The 14,770-nt window shown below is 41.9% G+C and overlaps 1 long non-coding RNA gene across 4 annotated transcripts in view; it reads left to right on the top strand.

Moving 5' to 3' along the window:
- Positions 1 to 14,770, top strand: part of LOC128112609 (uncharacterized) — a 292,581-nt gene that overhangs the window by 51,734 nt on the left and 226,077 nt on the right. For all 4 annotated transcript variants that reach the window (XR_008219048.1, XR_008219050.1, XR_008219051.1 and 1 more), the window contains 2 exons: positions 3,194 to 3,316; positions 3,921 to 4,158. This is a non-coding gene — a long non-coding RNA (uncharacterized LOC128112609). The remainder of the gene's footprint in view (positions 1 to 3,193; positions 3,317 to 3,920; positions 4,159 to 14,770) is intronic.

Below are 14,770 nucleotides of genomic sequence, written 5' to 3' on the forward strand. Positions count from 1 at the left end.
ACTTAAGACCTCAACTACTTATATGATCAGAAAGTCCAATTCTGCACTTCCTATCCCGTATACATTTCCTCCAAATGAGGGAACAATTACTGCTTGGGGCACGTGTCTGCTGCAGACAGATTTACAAAGCCTGTGCTGTCCATGAGCCTTTGCCTAGAGGCCTTATATAAATTTATGGGTGTAGATCCCTCCACACTATTGCTGGGCTTTCCTAGGCTTGGGTCCTCTTGCACACATACTCACACCCTGGGTCACCATTTCCCAAAGCTCTTCTACATAGTGTCCTCTTGGAATTCCTTAGGTCCTATGACTGATTCCATGTCACTAGTTCATACCCCACCTTAGAAAAATCTGTTTTAGATCCATAGTAGTCCTTTCCTTGTAGAGGACTTGGGGGGTGCCTTGGGGATAATGACATCATTTCTGTGCCTCAGGATGTTCTTTTATTATTAAGTGGAAATGAAAAGTAGCATCAGGGTTGTTGCAAAAAATTAGATGAGATTCTAGATGTAAGGCTTTCCTTAGATGAGTGCGTGGCATGGGCTGAACCCCAGAGGTGTTATTAGCTGTTATCTACTTTGATTGAAGGGTGACAGATAATGGTTACTGTGATCTATGTGGTTCCCCAGTCTGAGATTTGCACCGAAGGGATTAGGTTTCAGGTTGTTTCTAGCTTAAAATGGTCCTGGGCTCCTAATATAACAAATACAATTTAACTGTGTCTTTTGCCTCCAGTGACTCTCAACAAGAGAGTTGGACCTACTAAATTAAGCAAGGGAAGAGTATACTTATTGGTTATCCAATACCAAATGGTCAGCCCTGAAAACATACATCAGTAACATAATATAGACCTTATGTATCTATTCTATCTATTCATCTATCTATCTATCTATCTATCTATCTATCTATCTATCTATCCATCCATCCATCTATCTATCTATCTACACATATGCACACACAGAGATATGCATGAAATATCAATGAACAAAAAAAAAGAGACCATGAATTTGAAAGAGAACAAGGAGGGGTATACTGGAGAGTTTGGAGGGAGGAAAGGGAGGGGAAGTTGTAATTGTATTAAAATCTTGCTGAGTGGTAGTGGTGAATGTCTTTAATCCCAGCACTTGGGAGGTAGAGGCAGGCAGATCTCTATGAGTTTGAGGCCGGCCTGGTCTATAAAGCAAGTTCTAGGACAGCCAGGGCTGTTACACAGAGAAACCTTGTCTTAAAAAAACAAAACAAAATGAACAAAAATCTCAAAAATACAAAAGGAAAAAAAACCTAAAAAGAAGCAAAAGGAAAATTGTATCTGGTATTCTGTAGAATATTATTTTAAGGTGTGTTACTTTTATTTATGTTACATTTGTTTAACTCTGTGAAACTGTGTTATTGTGCCTGTCTAAAACACCTGGTGGTCTAATTAAAAGCTGAATGGCCACTAGCAAGGCAGGAGAAAGAACAGGTGGGGCTGGCAGACAGAGAGAATACATAGAAGGAGAAATCTGGGAGAGAGGAAGAAGTAGCTAGAGAAGGAGGACTCCAGGGGCCAGCCACCCAGCTACACAGCCAGCCACGGAGGAAGAGTAATATTTACAGAAGTAAGAGATTGGGAAAAGCCCAGAAGCAAAAGGTAGATTGGCTAATTTAGGTTAACAAAAGCTGACAAGAAGCAAGCCAAGCTAAGGCCAGGATTTAGGCATAAGCCTCAGTGGGAGCTACGTGGTGGGTCCCAAAAGAAAAAAAAAAAAAAACACTTTTAGGTTTTGTTATGTAACAAATTGCTGCAAAAATATTGTAGCTTAAAATGACTACTGCTTATTTTAGTATGTGATTATTTTATTTCACTGGTCAGTTGTTCTCTTTTTACTGGTTCAGCTGGTCACTCCCAGGTACTCTCAGGTGTTTGATCAGCTGGTAAATTTTCTGATGGCTTGTTGACCTAAGGAAAACATGCACACATGGTCATTGGCAGTTGGCTAGCGTGCCTTAGTGTTTCTTCTGAAGACTCAACTTTCTGCAGACTATAATGACCCATAATGCTGTCACAGATTCAAACATGCACTCTAAGAGGTTACAAGGCTTGCTGAGGAATAGCCATAGAACTTTCAGTCTCTATCAACTCTATCACTTCATTGGAGATGCTTCACTGCTAACAGTCTTGTGGTTAATTACAGTTGATAATAACAGTTAAATCCTTTCTTCAGTCCAATGGACTCAGTCCCCCCCCCATTAGTATTCTGAGAGATATCTCTGTCTCACTTTTCTCTTTTACACTCTTTTAACATTTAGTTTATTATATACCTACTCTGCACCAGGCATATTAGTCTATAAAAATAGAGCCACACAGTACTCAAGGGGGACATTCAAAATGGGGTAAAAGTACTTTTATAGCTTATAGCAGGGGCTTTAGGCTTGTCTAGAGAAAATACAAAGGTTCCCTAGAGTAATTAAAGTTCAGGTTAAGTATTTTTATTTGTTGATTGATTTATTTTGTAGCACTGGGGATTGAACTAAGGATTTTGCTCATGTAGTCAAGGACTCTACCACTGAGCTGTGTCCCCAGCCCAAGATTAAATCAAAGAAGAAAGTTCTGCTGTTTAGGGGTTAGAGGGGAACACAATGTAAGTGTAAAAATGGATGTTACAGTGGAAGAACACCCAGAATGTTCTCTGAGCTACAGAAATGCCCCCAAGATTTTCTAAATTACACCCACATTTAGGCATAGGATGGAACGTAATCCTGACTGCTTTGTATTGATTTCCACGGGGAACCAGACCATCACATAGGCCACTCTCAGTGAGATCACCTTGGAAAGTCTGTTTCCAGACTTAACCATACTTCTTTTTGTCTCTGATTTTACCTCCCTTAGGAGATGCTCTTTACCCACCTCCTCCTCTGACTCCAGTGTCTATAAAAGTATGTCTTCAGAATCAACTGGTGATCAGCCCAAACGTATTTCCACTGTGTATTTTCTATGTATTTTCTACATGCCTGGTTGAGGCTTCTATTTGTTTATCAGTGTGACCAGATCTAGAACCTCTGGCCCCGTGTTTGTGGGAATTTCTAGATAGCATTAATTGAACTTGTTAGACTTACTTTAAATGTGATTCCAGGGCCTGGAATCTTGGATTGAATAAAAGGGGAAATGCAAACTGAGTACTGGCATTTATTGTTCTTTGCTTCCTGTGAGCAGATGCAACACGACCAGCTGCCTCTTGTTTCTGCTTCTGTGATTTCCACACCATAGTGGACCACCCACACCCTGAAACCACAAGTCCAGTTGTACCCTTCCTTCCTTCAGTTTCTCTTTTTTCAGGTAACTAATACAACCTATGTGGCAGGTGATGTTCCTTCATGCTGTACTATGGGAGCCAGCCTTATCATTGGTGTTTTTCGCAGCATGTGAGAAGTTATTATCTGGAGGTCACTGAGTGAAATCTGACAGCCATCAAAAGACAAATGCTGCACGGTCTCATGTGGGGTCTAAAATGTTGGACTGGGAGGCAGAGAGTACTGTGGTGCTTACAGGAGCTTGGGTGAGGGACATGGGAAAATGCTGATGAAGGGAATAGGTATGAATGAGATCTAGGGATCTAAAACATGTGGTGACTATGCTTTATAATACTGTATTCTGCACCTGGAAGGTCCTAGGAGAATAGATATTAAGTATTCTCACTATGCATATATAAAACAGCATATGTGAGACAATGGATGTGTTAACTGGATTAGTTGTGATACTCAGTTCACAATGTGTGTATATGTATGTATGTATACACTCATATACATGTATATATTCAATCACCACATTGCATACTTAAAATACCTATAATTTTCACTTGTCAGCTAGACTTCAATACATTTTGAGGAAAAATACAACTTTATGGAGAGTTTTACCTGATACTGATTTGTTGTCTCTTCAGATACAATTCTGCTACTGAAAAGCACAAGAAAGCACAGATCAATGACCATGACTCTGGAATCTTGGCCCCTGGGCTCTGTCTCAATTAGAAATGTGCTTCGTTCAGCATGCTGGGGCTCCTGCTGGCTACAATTCCCAGATGTGGATCTGGGTATTCCTACAGACCTAAAGTCAGCCTTGGTCTCCACCTGAGTATCAGGTGGTTCTTTGCCTTCCAAGCATTCGCAAGCTCATCTTTGGTGGGTTTCTCATAAAACTATTAAGTCAATAGAGTTTTCATTTGGGAATGAGAACTCACATGTCCTGGAAAGTATGCTTAGACTAGAGTCTCCCAGTGTTCAGGAACTGATGCACAAATAGAACTAGGTTTTAAAACATCCAGAGCAGAACTTTATTGAGAAATACAGAGTAACAGCCTCTTGCTTGTCAGCAAACACACCATCCAGATCCCTCATACCCTACTCCCTGATCCTTGTCCAGCTAGAGCTGACCAGCCCAAGTATACTTTCTTAGGCCTTTCTCTCTGATTTATTTTCCCCTTCGCCTGGTGTCTAGTTAGTTCTTCCAGCAATATAAATCCTTCTATACACCACAGTACATAGTCATTGAGAGACAGAGAACTTGGGGTTATTTTGGGTCAAAGATAACCTCTAAGTTCTACTTAATTAAGACCATTTTCTGGGGGAGGGGAAATGACCCCACATGCTCTGTCTTATTTTTTACCAATTCAAGATTCATATACTGCTCAACTGACAGACCTGGCAGAAGGCAGCAGGGGCTCTTGGGAAAGAGGAAGTCTGGGTTAGAATATTTGATATGGTGCCGAAGATTAGATTTTGTATTGTTGAGGGCAGAATTAAGGCAAACCATTGAGAAATTCAGGAAGCAACTTTTAATTTACCATAGAGAGGAACTTTCTGTCCTTTTAGAGCTATCCAGATGAGAAGATTCTACCTGAAGAAACTGTTTATCAATTCACAGGAGCTGCTAGTCCTCCAACAAGGAGTGAGGACAAGGAGGCATTTTCTGTCAAATGAAAGCCCATCAATTTTTCTTTATTAGGCCCAGCCACTGGTCCTAATTTTAGATTCTAGAATGGCAGCAAATAAAGCTAATCACTCTTGCACATTTTACAAGAGGGGCTTGTAAATGAATTTCTAATTGGTGGAAATTTAGGCATGTTTATGAAGTGGAATAAATTTCAGGCCAGTGGGAGATATTTTGGGACTGTATGGTTCTTTTTAGCCCACACTTCTCTCATTCCATAAAGATGACCAGCGGCCATCCTGGTTGGAGAAATGTGTGGCACACTCATTTCAACTTTTAATTGCTGAAGATGCTTTTTGGTGGGAAGGAAGTGGAATCAGTAGTGCTTTGGGAGCCCCTTCTGAGTCTTTACAAAGGGCACATTCTCCTTCAGATTCAGATCATAAATGAAATGGTATGTATGGGGGGGTCAACTAAGGAAATGGCTATGTTGGATGGTGCAGGGTCAGGAAGGGGTTTTAAATAATTCCTGCACCACCCTATGCAGCCCAAACTGGCCTCAAACTTTCTGTCCCCATTCATGCCTCAGCATGCTTAGTGCTTTAGTGCAGATGTGCACCGCTCCCAACCTGGCTTCCAGGATGCAAGCTTCCTTGTCACGAATCAATCACCTCTGCTTTTTTCTGTCCTCTTGCCGTGGATATAGTGTGATTCTCTGTTAAATACATGTGTACCTTTTCCACATTTCCACCTATGAAAATATTCACAAATATGAATGCTTTCTTTTATATTTTTCTAGGAGCTAGCATTGTCCAGTTTGAAATGTTGCCTAGTTTCCTGTGTACTCACCACTCAGTAGTATTTGAGGTGGGTCTATGGGACCACATTGACCAGAACTTTGACTCTGTGTGTGTGTGTGTGTGTGTGTGTGTGTGTGTGTGTGTGTGTGTGTGTGTGTGTGTCCCATTTCTGATACTGAGATTTTTATTTGTTAGAACTGGTATCTAGTTGGGGAGGATTGCTTTTTGTAATTTTTTTCTTTTGGTAATTTGATTGTAATGTTCTTGACTGTCAACTTTCTAGATGACAACATGAAAGTTTGGGTATTCCTAATAGGCTGTTGAACTAGATGGGACATACCCAGAAACTAGACATGAACCAGTCTCCTCTTTTGCTTCCTCTACCTCATACAGCTGTGGTCTGTGTGCTGAGTGGAGAATATGGTTTTGGGGTGAGGCAAGAAAGTTATGGTTAAAGGAGGAATTTGAAGGATTGTGGGAGCACCCCAGTTTTCTGTCTAAATGATGCTATGACACCCTTTAGAAGTCCCTTCCTGGTTCTTGGCATTGGATGTTTTGAACAGCCCCACAGAGGGAATCAACAAGCTTTGGGGGTCATTGTTTCCCCAAAGCCAAACTGAGGAGCCATATGTGCTGTTGTGTACCATGGAAGGGAAAGAATATGCACACACACACACACACACACGCACACGCACATGCACACGCACATGCACACGCACATGCGCGCACACACACGCACATGCACACACACACACACACACACACACACACACTAAAATGAAGAGACAAAGTAGAAAGGCTGGGAAAATATAAATAAAAAAGAGTTCAAAGTTTTATTGTCAACTGCTGCTGTCATTGCCTGTACCTACAGTTGTATACAAGAAATATGTAACATACTAACGGGAACTAATTTATCCATATCTGACACTGGGTGTTTTATTGAGTAGTTTGTGGTATCTGGAGGAGGCTTTGTCCTCCCATTATAGAAATACTCCATTTACACCCCTTTTATATATCGTATGTATATATTTTAAGAATTTTGTACAATAGTAGGTTTGCATATGGCATTTTCCAAAGGTCTTCAATATAGCTGTCCTTCTCCATGCTCTTCCCTCTACCTTTCCCTCCTACCCTCTTTTAACTCTTCCTGTTCCATTATTTACTCTCTCCCCTTCATACTACCTGTGTTACATCTCCTCTCACAGAATTACCCTCCATGGTTCCTTTTTAGTTTCATGGCCTCTATAAGAATCTCAATATAAACATATATCCAAAGATTCAAAGCTATTACTCATATTTAAGAGAGAACATGTTGTATTTGTCTTTTGGACCTTGGTTCCTGTCTTACTTACCATTTTATTGCTATGAAGAGACGCCATGCCCAAAGAAGCTTATAGAGGAAAGCATTTAATTCAGGGCTTGCTTACAGTTTCAGAGTGTTAATCCATTATCATCATAGCAGAGATTATGGTGACAGGTAGGAAGGCAGGCATGGTGCTAGAGAAATAGCTGAGAGTCATTTCTCATCATGGTTCTCAGAGAGAAGAGAAGAGAAGAGAAGAGAAGAGAAGAGAAGAGAAGAGAAGAGAAGAGAAGAGAAGAGAGGAGAGGAGAAGAGAGGAGAGGAGAGGAGAGGAAAGGAGGGGAGGGGAGGAGAGGGGAGGAGGAGAGGGGAGAAGAGGGGAGGAGAGGAGGGGAGGGGAAGGGAGGGGAAAGGAGAGGATAGGAGAGGAGGGGAGGGGAGGGGAGGGGAGAGGAGAGGAGAGGAGGGAAGGGGAGGAGAGAGGAGAGGAGAGGAGAGGAGGGGAGGGGAGGGGAGAGAGAGACCAGAATTGGCATGGTCTTTTGAAACCTCAAAGTCCACCCCTAGTGACACACCTTCTCCAAGGAGGTCACATGTCCTAATCCTTCCCAAATAGTTCCACCAAAACTGTGAACCAAGTATTTAAACATATGAGCCTATGGGAACCTAGTATCATTCAAACTACTATAGTTCCCTTACTCAGACTGATTATTTCCAGCTCCAACCATCTAAAAATTCATTGATTTTTTTTTACCAGTGAATATTATTCCATTGTTTTTATGTGCCATATTTTTATTATCCATTCATCAGTTGATGGACATCTATGCTGATTCCATTTCCTGGCTATTGTGAAAAAAAAAAAAACCCTTTCAGTTCTGCAAATACATACGGCATTTTATCTTTGTAATTGCCTTGTTTATTTACTGAGCTCTCACTAAAATTTCCTTTATAGGGCTTTGGATCTTCTTGGTGCCTGAATTTTCTTATCATTTATTTCTTACATTGTATCATGTTACCCACTATATACTTCCTAGATGTTACTTACATTTATCCTCTAGAAGTCTGTGCAGTTTTTCAGTATGGTTGTTCCCTATCTAATACCCTCACAGTCTTCTTAAACATTTTCTGGTTGATCTTTTCTTTTACAATAGCCTACTGTTCTTGTTGCATGGATATCTATTTTCTTTCTGAAGACTAACTATAATTTTTACTTCAATGTTTCTTTTACTTCTAGCCTTATTTTCTCTAAGTCTCTTGCTTCATTTTTTTGTTTTTACGTTTTGTTAAGAGTTCCTGTTTGTGAATTGTGACTCTTTGTTCATATTTTAGAGTGAGGAACCATATTTATGACTGAAATCCTCTGTTTACTGTTGGGCTTTGTTATTTGATGATCTTCACTATAGAATTATTGGATTCTGGAAATTTTGTTAGTCAACTCACAACTCAGACTCCCAACATTAGATTCACAGATCTGGAAATGTTAAATTTATAAAGACAATCCTTTGAGCTTTCTATCTTGCTGGTGGCTTTCCAGGGGCTCATAAGGAGGAGGAAGGGAGGTGTCTTAAGTGGGTGCTACTTTCAAGGAGGGCAGCCCAGGATTGTCACATTTGCGGTTGGGTGCTACTTTCAAGGAGGGCAGCCCAGGATTGTCACATTTGTGGTTGGGTGCTACTTCCAAGGAGGGTAGCCCAGGGTTGTCACATCTGTGGTAGAATAATTAATGATGAGACTAGAGAAATGATCCAAATGGCAGGAGGAGAGCACGTGAACACAGTTTGACTTTAGAAGTCAAAGCAGGTTACTGTAGATTACCATTGATGAGCTTTTAATATTACAGTGGAGGTAGAATCCAGTTTTGGGAACTAAAGGAAACAAAGAAGAGATCTGACTGTGGATAGACTGTTTGCTCTACTAGAACCTTGCTCTTCTGTGGGCACCACTGGCATCACTGGCCTTAGTTCACCTGGCTTTCAATAGTATTGAGTATATTCTGGAATAATACAGGGTGCTTGCTCTGCAACTGTGGGAAGTGATGGGCAGGAGACAAGAGAGATTTTTAAATGTATGAAAGTAAAACAAACACTTTATTTAAGGAAAAGGCAACTTGGAAAAAAGAAAGCCTAATAAATAACTCAGCACAGCTGGCTTAAGCACTTTAAAGCCAGTGTCTGTGATAAGCAATGAAAACATTAATATACAATGCTTCACCATAAATGAGTACAATTCAGGCTGATGTATTGCAGCTGAGCCGGCTGGTGGATGGCATGCTTTTAAAGTGATGTTTACAATCAGGATCTTTTTTTGCTTGGGGAAGTAGAAGAAGGCAGAAATGGCTGAGAGCTTTTGCCAGGGTGCAGCTCTGAGCTTTTGGTGTGTGGGAGCCCTGCCAAATGGCTGGCTTCCTCTATGGCCTCTTCCCACTCAGTTGAGCACAAGGCAGCTGGGGGAGTTCAGAGAAGGGTGGTGGCAGGCTTATGCAAAGAGCTTGGAACCGGGATATGCTCTAGCCAATCATGAGGGCTGGAGACTGAATAGTGGCCTTTCTGGGATGTCTGTCTCTACAGCTCAGGTCACAGATGGTGTCTCCCAGGTGACCAAGATCAATGTCCTCCTGCCCATGCAGTGTCCTTCTCTAGGCTGGAGTCTCTTGCTGCTTTCTGAGTTCCTCATAATTCATCCAAGGATGTGTTTTACATTGGTGTGTGTGTGTGTGCGCGCGCGCGAGCGTGCGTGTGTGCGTGTGTGTATGTGTGTGTGTGTGTGTGTGCGCATATATGTGTGTGTATTTATACCAAAGAGTTTCACTAGGGTTGCTTATAGGAGCACGAGCAAGGGGTAATTTTTTTTTTTTTATAGACACACGGGCAACTTACCAGTAGTTTACCACTGAAGAAAATGTTTCTCCCTTCTCCAGTAAACATTAACTGCTTATAAATTCTCAGCAAGGCATGGAGGCCTTATGTATCCTTCTCCCCTCCATGATGGAATGTTGATGGTCCCAATTCTGTGTAATCACAGCTGCTGAGAGTTCAAGACAGCAATAGCCATGTCATGCCCAGGCGAGTGTCGTACAGCACTCCACTCCTTCCTTTAGCTCTTATGTTCTTCCCAGCCATTCTCCCTCCATGTTTGCTACACCTTCAAGGGATTGATATAGATGCCCCATGTAGAGCTGAACAGTCGGCACTCACTTATTTTCTGCACACAGACCAGGTATCAGTCTCTTCAGTAATCACTGACCACTGTGAGAAGAAGCTCCATTGATGTTTTAAAGTTTGTGAAATGGTGTGGGAAATCCTGCCTTGTCAAACAGTTATAGAAGAATCAGAAAAGATAATCCAAAAGAAAGGATGCAACAAGAAGCTCTCTTTTTAATGCAGGGTTAGTCTGGTAATCCACCTCAAGGACATATTCCCACTACTATACATTCATGTGAGGAAAACATACATGTGTGTACAGCACTGCTTCTGAGATGGGACCAGCCCCACCTTCAGCAGAAGGGCCTACCTGGGGACACACCTACCACCTCATCCTTGTTTATCCTTACCCCTGCTTGTGTAAATAACCTTCCCATGACCTCCAAAGCCCGTTCTCTTTCCTTGACTGCCGCAGAAACCTGTCAAGATTTAGTTTCTCTCCTATTGCCAACACCTGTTTCTCTCTTCTATATTTCTGGCAGTCCTGACTGAGTGGGAAACAGGAAATGTTCCTTTTATCCTTTTTTCTTTCTTTCTTTTCTCTTATCACTACTGTCCATGAAGCAAATCAAAGGCTCTGTTTCCTTAAAAGATTCCACTGTCAATCACGGCAAGGGAAACCCATACCATTGCAGAGTCAGTGAGTTGGTCAGAGAGGCAATGTCTCTGGGTGCCTGTCACTGGCTAGCAGCTCCTGAATTTTTTTTTAATTGGTGACTCCAGTGATCCCCAAAGAAAGGGCTCCAAGCCCCTGACTGTCTGGGGCTTGCCTGGAGCCTTGCCGACAGCCTTTGACTATTGAGCAGTGAAATGAGCATGCTCTGCCTTTCACCCAGGATCCTGACTACAGAGTGCTATTGAACTCGCCGTGGATGGCCGCATCTCTTCCTGTCCATATACAAGATTAAAAGTCAGGTCACTTCTTTATACCCTACAGATCCCCTCCCCCCGACACACTTAGGCAACCATACATTACTTCTAAATAGTTTCTGACAGATGGTGTCACAAATCGCCACAAGCATTGTGTCTTCCAACAACACAGATTTATGATCTTACAACGCTGGTGGTAAGAAACTGAGTGCAAGCCCCAGTGGGCTGCGATCAGGGTAGATGGGTTATGACTTTTCTGAGGATTCTTGGGCAGAACTTTTGCTACTGTGGCCTTTGCAAGCTTCTAGAGGCAGCCCCTATCTCTTGGCTCATGGTCTCTTCCCTTTGTACAGTCACCCCAGGCTGGATGAGCATGCCTTAGACCACAGCTCTGATGCCCACAGTGTGGCATCCCTCTTCAATCTTCCTGATAACTTTGACTAGGTCAGTCTCACCTGAAACATTCAAGATGACTTTCTTACTTTCTGGTCAGTTGCAACATCAGCAACTTCAATCTGCCCATACCATGCAAGGAACTTATTTATATTTTCTTGGGATTCAGACACAGAAATCTTTGCCTGGGGACATTTTTTCCCCCTTTCAACCACGAAGTCTTCCATTAACTTCTGACTCTTAAAGTTATTTATAACAAAAAGCAGATATCTAGAAAGATTGCTTCCCTTTTCAGGTAGAGCTGGCTTCCTCACCTGGCTTCCCTACATGTCTGGACTCTGGCATAAGTATCTCATGAGGTTCCAGTTGCCAGCTTCTCAGATGACCCCCACCCAACTAGAAGCCTCTTTTAGGCTTTATAAATCTTTTGGAGACCTGTTCCTTTCCAAACTAATTTCCAGTCCATATTCTGATTGGAGGAACCTCTGTTCAAAGCACAGAGGAATATGCTGGAAGGCTGATTGGCCTGAGTACCATGATGGGTTCTCTTACTGGCACTCACCTGATGTGTCTCCTGAGATCACAGGCCAGGATTTTCCCTGGAATGTATTCCTGGAATGGCAACTGGTTATGAAAATAAGTTGAAAAATTGAAAAAGGAATAAGCAGATAGGTAGATGATAGATACAAAAGTATATTTATATACATGTGGCAGTAAGCTCTGTAGCATTATGACAAAATACCCGAGACAATAAACTTTTCATATAGTAATGTGTATTTTAGTTCATAGTTTCAGAGGTTTTCTTGATGATTGCTTTGCTCTGGTACTTTGGGAATGTGTTGGTTCCAGAAATCACAGAACGGCAGAGAAAGCTTGTTTGCCTCATGGTGGCCAGGAAGCAAAGAGAGTGTCAATAGCTGAACTTTTCAAGAGTTCTTCAAGCACACTCCAATGACCTAACTTCCTTCTACTAAACACTACTCCTAATGGTTCTAGTACCTCTAAATTGTGCCATAGGCTGGAAAGCAAACCTCATACACACAAGCCTATGGAGGCATTGCTGAGATATCACTTTATGTGTATGTGTAACTTGCAGGAGGTAATGAGGAGGGTAATTTTGTCCATCATCTGCCATAGGAGGGTCTGCGACTATGCTGGGCATCTGACCAGTCCCATGCCACATGTGTGGTTGGCCAACTCTTGGGTTGTGTTCTGGAATCTACTAACATGTTACCTGGAACAAACTACTTGTTTCTTTTAGCCTTGGTTTTCTTGTTACCCCAAATGGGAAAATATAATTTAAAGAGAAAAGTTCATGAGGTATGTAATTTAATTTTCCCTTTCTATCTGATACCTGTCCTGGTCTGTTTAGCTCAGCTATTCACACACAGTTCTTGTTCTCATTGTGCCTCATTCCTTTCTAAAGGGCTTGGTAATAACACCGTGGTATTTTCAGTACCTTTTCTATCATAGATACGCCCAACACCTGCGCACACACATGTACACACCCACACAGATGCTTGCATGCATATACTCACATGCATGCATGCACATGTATGCTTAGGATAGGAATGTAGAGATAGTACCAAAATCCCTTTGACTTCCTGGGTAAAGCCTGTTTTATGAGTGGAGAAGAGCTAGCTTCTTATGGGGAGAGAACCAAGGTCACAATAGGGATGGCTCAGATAGAGGGATCATGAGTACAGCATGGAGAAGGTCTTTGTGTCTCAAATTATCTGAATTAGCTGCCTAGATCTCTGACTTTCCCCCTACCCCTGAACCAGGACTACTGTTTCCAAGGCTCTTTCTGTTCTTCCATAGTGTCTTATTTAGGGTTTCTATTGCCGTGAAGAGATACCACAACCACAGCAATTCTTATAAATGAAAACATTTAATTGGGGCTGGCTTACAGTTTTAGAGGTTTAGTCCATTATCATCATGGCAGGAAGCATGCAGGAGGACATGGTACTGGAGAAGTAGCTGAGAGTTCTACATCTGGATCTGCAGGCAGCAGGAAGAGAGAAAGACACTGAGCCTGGCTTGGGCATTTCAAACCTCAAAGCCCACCCCCACTGACATGCTTCCTCCAACAAGGCCACACCTCCTAATAGTGCCACTCCCTATGGGCATATGGATGGCATTTTCATTCAGATCACCACACATGGCATGCAGAAAGGCTGATCAGCATCCAAGAATGAAGGGCAAAGTGGGGGATTTGTCAGTGGCTTATCCCGACAACAGTGATTTCTGGATCAGAATCATCTCTTCCTTCCAGAAAATCATAAACACAGATGGCAAGCAATCTCTGGTGATTCCTTGCTGGCATGGTCCTGCTTGCTTTCTAGACCCCAATTTTAAACTAGAACCAAACAGATGTGTTACACAGAAACACATTGTAGTGTTAGAACAGTGTTGTTACTAGTAGAAGTCTATACTTAAGTCACTTCTCATTTATGTCTAAATACTTAATACCTTGAAAATTTTAATTTTCTTTTTGAATAAATTTGAGTAAATGGTATGAGTCTGCCAACTCACTTGTCTACGCTATGCTGATGTTGCATGTGGATCCAGTCAGGATGAATGAGAGAAGAGAGGAATTGATGATCAATGAGATCACACAACTCTGTACAACCTGGAAGGAATTAGATATCTCTGGTACCCTTATGATTGGGTGCTTCAAAAATAGTCCCAGTGATCCATGCTTCCTGGTGTACAGGCCCAACATGGACTACATCTGTTGATATCATAGCAGAAGTGATGGACTGTTGCTTCTAAGATAATGTTATTATGTTTGTCTGTGTTGCAAGTCACCAACTGTTACAAACTAGGTAAGCTATAAAGCAGAGGTTTGCTTGGTCTCATGGTTGTAGGCCAAGCTCAAGGTGCTATACTTGGAGATGTATAATTTTATTGTTATGAGGAATAGAGTTCTGGGGCAGCTCAGGTCATCACAAAAGAGACAGGAGGACCATGCACCTTTCTGTATTTATAATGCCTCCAGGGTTCAGTCATAGAAACTTCATCCCAATGACTTTCTCTAATTACAATCACCATTCAAAAGCCTTTATTCTACTTCTAAACACTAAGATAAAGTTTCTGCCTTTTCAGTACCTCAAACTGAAATTTAAATTCCACTCTAATCTGCATTCAGAGGGTTAAGAAAGAGTGACTTTTGTCTTGCTAGCATCCTTTCTCTGTCTTCCCTGGCTCCCAGGCTTTGATGAAGCAAGCAATCATGGTGGAGACACCACACAGCAAGACACTGAGTGTAGCCTCCAGGCATTATCGGGAGAGGAAA

This window comes from Peromyscus californicus, unplaced genomic scaffold, assembly GCF_007827085.1.
Source record: "Peromyscus californicus insignis strain IS unplaced genomic scaffold, ASM782708v3 Scaffold_17__1_contigs__length_78620276, whole genome shotgun sequence".
NCBI classification, from domain to species: domain Eukaryota; kingdom Metazoa; phylum Chordata; class Mammalia; order Rodentia; family Cricetidae; genus Peromyscus; species Peromyscus californicus.